The sequence below is a fragment of the Microtus ochrogaster genome, unplaced genomic scaffold, assembly GCF_000317375.1.
Source record: "Microtus ochrogaster isolate Prairie Vole_2 unplaced genomic scaffold, MicOch1.0 UNK60, whole genome shotgun sequence".
NCBI classification, from domain to species: domain Eukaryota; kingdom Metazoa; phylum Chordata; class Mammalia; order Rodentia; family Cricetidae; genus Microtus; species Microtus ochrogaster.
This window is the reverse complement of record NW_004949158.1, coordinates 903100-906308: the sequence shown is the minus strand read 5'-3', so window position 1 is coordinate 906308 and position 3209 is coordinate 903100. Positions and strand designations below refer to the sequence as shown.

Genomic DNA, 3209 nt, shown 5'->3' with positions numbered 1-3209 from the left:
ACAGATGGTGGAGGTGAAGACGACTCCTAGCCCCAACGCCCACCCGCATCTCTACCAGAACACTACCTAACCCCCTTGAACCACAGGGCCGGGGGCCACATTCCTGGAGGTTTCAGGTACCTGTTTCTAATTGTCGCGTCCATGAATACAGAGCCCGTGCGCTTCTACCCCTGATCTCGCCCTGCGCCACCAGAGGCCGCTGCGTGCCAGTTGCGCTCATCCTCCCCGCAGAGCGCCCCACGCTGTCTCGAAGGAGGCGGCGGTACCGGCAAGGGTTGAAGCTGCGGAGACGAGACGACTCCCAAGACAAGCGGCTGCGCGCTCCCCAGCCTGAAGGCCGTAAGCTCTGGAGGACCCGGCTGACCCCTCCCCCCTAGGGCTGGTGGGTCCAGGCCCGGAGCATCCCGGTGCTCAGAGCTGAGCTCACTGGGATGCCGGTTTAGCCATTGCCCTGTTCTCCTGGGGCACAGCAACTTGATAACGACTGATCGATTGATCACAGACGGAGCTCGGGACCAGACAACACCCGACCTGGCAACTCCGGGGAAGAGCCCGCCTTTGTGAGTCTCGATCACAAGCTCAGAGGCATCAAGGACCTCAGGCCAGAAGGTTGAACCAGGACCACTGCTCTGGAGCAGGTGGGTACCAGGATTAAGAATGGACGCTGAAAGGGAACAGGAGCAAGCAAAGCAAGGTCAAAGGTTGTTACTGACCCCTTGCAGGCTGCTCTCTCAGCATCACCTTAGCCTGAATTGGAGAATGGGGAAAACAGCCCCAGGAAACTGAGGTAGACGCTGAAGAACAAATCCCAGAAGCCTCCTCATCCAGCACTGAAGGAGGAGAGAATAGAATGCCCGAAATCCTGAGTCCCCATCTCCTCCAAGTTCTCTGAGCATTGGAGTACCTAGGAGAAATGCCTGAGTTGGATGGGACCCTGGGAACGCTCAGACAGAAATAGGATGTCACCATTTCTATAGGAGAAGAACGGCGTTTGCAATGGTCAAAATGAGCCCCCCTCCCCGCCATCTGGCAGACTGGAAGAGGAGACCCACTCAGAAAAGAGGAAAATCTAGAAGGGTGGAAACACACCCACCCCTTCCACCACCCTCGTTCCCCTCTCTGGGCCTTTCCAGAGCTCGGCAGCTTGTGTGTTTCAGTATTACTTCTCAGTGGAGACTGAGCGAGGACAGGATCTTGGGGGAGAATGGAGAAGCTCTTGTGGGCTGTGCACTGAAGCCAAGACCTGTTGCGCTGCCCTAGGCTAGCCCACTGGAAGGACAGTTGTAGAATTAAGCTAGCTCCAGAAGAGTCCGGGAAGCCAGGCTCATGATGGGTTGGGGGTGGAGGCAAGGGGAATTTGGAGACCTCGGAATTCTCCCCCAGGGAAGACAAAGCTGTCAGACTTTGCATGATTCTCTGACCTATCTCTGTCCCAAGACCAGAGAGGTGACAGCCCTGATCCTTATAGCCTCTCACCTCTGCTTCACTCCTGGGAAAAAGAAAACCCAGCCTCTTGTTTCAGGGTTACCTCCCCCTCAGCTTTCCATAGTCTGGGGGAGGAGGACAGGGGAGTAGGGATAGATCCCCAGAGCAGAAATGACCGCCTTTGTCACAGGAACAGCCTAAGCTATCCATCCCATTCCCTTATTCTCATCCAAGTCCAAGCTTTCTCTTAGCTTCTGCAGGGGTCTGGCCTCTCTCTGTTCTGAATTTACCTCCAAATTGCTCCCTACTGATCCAGGTGGAATGAGTCTGAGACCAACAGATGCACAGACAGAAGCCTAAAGACTCCATGAACGGTAAGTGAGACAGCTGGAGATGGGACTCGAGGAGAGGACGTCCCCTCCAAGGGAGCAGCTATGTCTCTTGGTCTGGCCCCTGGTATTCCTAGTCTGAGCTGGCGCTTGCAGGGGCCAGTGATCTAGGCCAACCCTTGACCTCCTCCTGGGGTTCTTCCTGTCCTCATCTGTGGCTAGTTTCTCCCAGCGCCTTTGTGCTTCCGTTTCCCTGGTTTCTCTCTGGTTCTTACCCACCCTCTGGTATAGATGTCTGAGGTCCTGTTTGGTTCCCAGGAGAAAGGAGGAAGAGAGCAATGAGCCTAGGGTAGACTTCTGGGTCCCAAGTTCCCATGCCATCAACCTCGGGCAAAACATTTAACTTCCAGCCTAGGTTTGTCTCTTCCTTCTTTCCTTTATTTAGTTTAGTATGTGCACCCACGTGAAGGCCAGGGGAAGCTGTCTAGAAGACGCCTCCTGCCTTGCTACTCTCCACCTTACTCCCTTCAGACAGGGTCTTTCCCTGAATCCATCACTAGGCTGTCCAGTGATCCAGCGATCTTTTTACATCGTCTAGATTTTTACATCTGTGTTGCTATTCTCATATTTGCTCAGCAAGTCCTCTTACTCACTGAGCCACCCCCCTCAGCCCTGTGTTTTGCTTTCGTTTGTTGGAGATGGGATCTTCCTATTTAGCCCTGGTTAGCTTGGAGCTCACCGTGTAAAGCAGGCTGGCCTCACACTACCAATGATCCCTCTTGCTGCTGCTGCCTCTGAAGTGCTAGGATTACAAGCATCTACTCCTCTCTCTCTCTCTCTCTCTCTCTCTCTCTCTTTCTTTCAAAAATTTAAATCATGATCAGATTGAATTGCACTGCTGCTACAGCCCCACGATTTGAAACTCAAATACATAAAAAGAAAGAAATTGGTGGGAAAAAATAATTCTTCCTCCTACTTCCATCTTCTAGACAAGAAACAATTTCCCTTTTTAATGCAAACAATATGCACTTTCCGGACATGATGTGTACGTATTAAGTAAAACACGCCCTGCCTTGTGTGTACACACCTCCTGCTTGTTGCTCCCCCCCTCCCCCATAAGGCTGGATTCTCACTAGAGTCTACCACACACGTCATTGCAGAGTTCTTGGATGGTTTTGGTTGTGTTGTGTTCTGTTCTGTATTCCCAGCAATTTGGAGGGAACGCATTTTCAGATTCTCCACAGTGTCCTCAGCTCCTCTGCTGACACCTGTGGGAGTCATAGCCAAACTTTTTGAGCTTCATTTGTAACACGGGCAATAGCAATCCTTTGTGCTGCGGAATGCAGTCAAGAGCACACAGTGAAGGCCTTTAATCCCAGCACTTGGGAGGCAGAGGCAGGCGGATCTCTGTGAGTTCGAGACCAGCCTGGTCTACAGAGCTAGTTCCAGGACAGG

At 52.6% G+C, this 3209-nt stretch overlaps 1 protein-coding gene across 1 annotated transcript in view; it reads left to right on the top strand.

Moving 5' to 3' along the window:
* The first annotated feature begins 291 nt into the window (after positions 1-291).
* Fam19a3 (family with sequence similarity 19 member A3, C-C motif chemokine like) overlaps positions 292-3209 on the top strand; it is an 8830-nt gene continuing 5912 nt past the window's right edge. Inside the window, exons 1-3 of the mRNA XM_026777371.1 lie at positions 292-339; positions 503-638; positions 1742-1799. The gene's annotated coding sequence lies outside the window, so the exon portion shown is untranslated. The remainder of the gene's footprint in view (positions 340-502; positions 639-1741; positions 1800-3209) is intronic.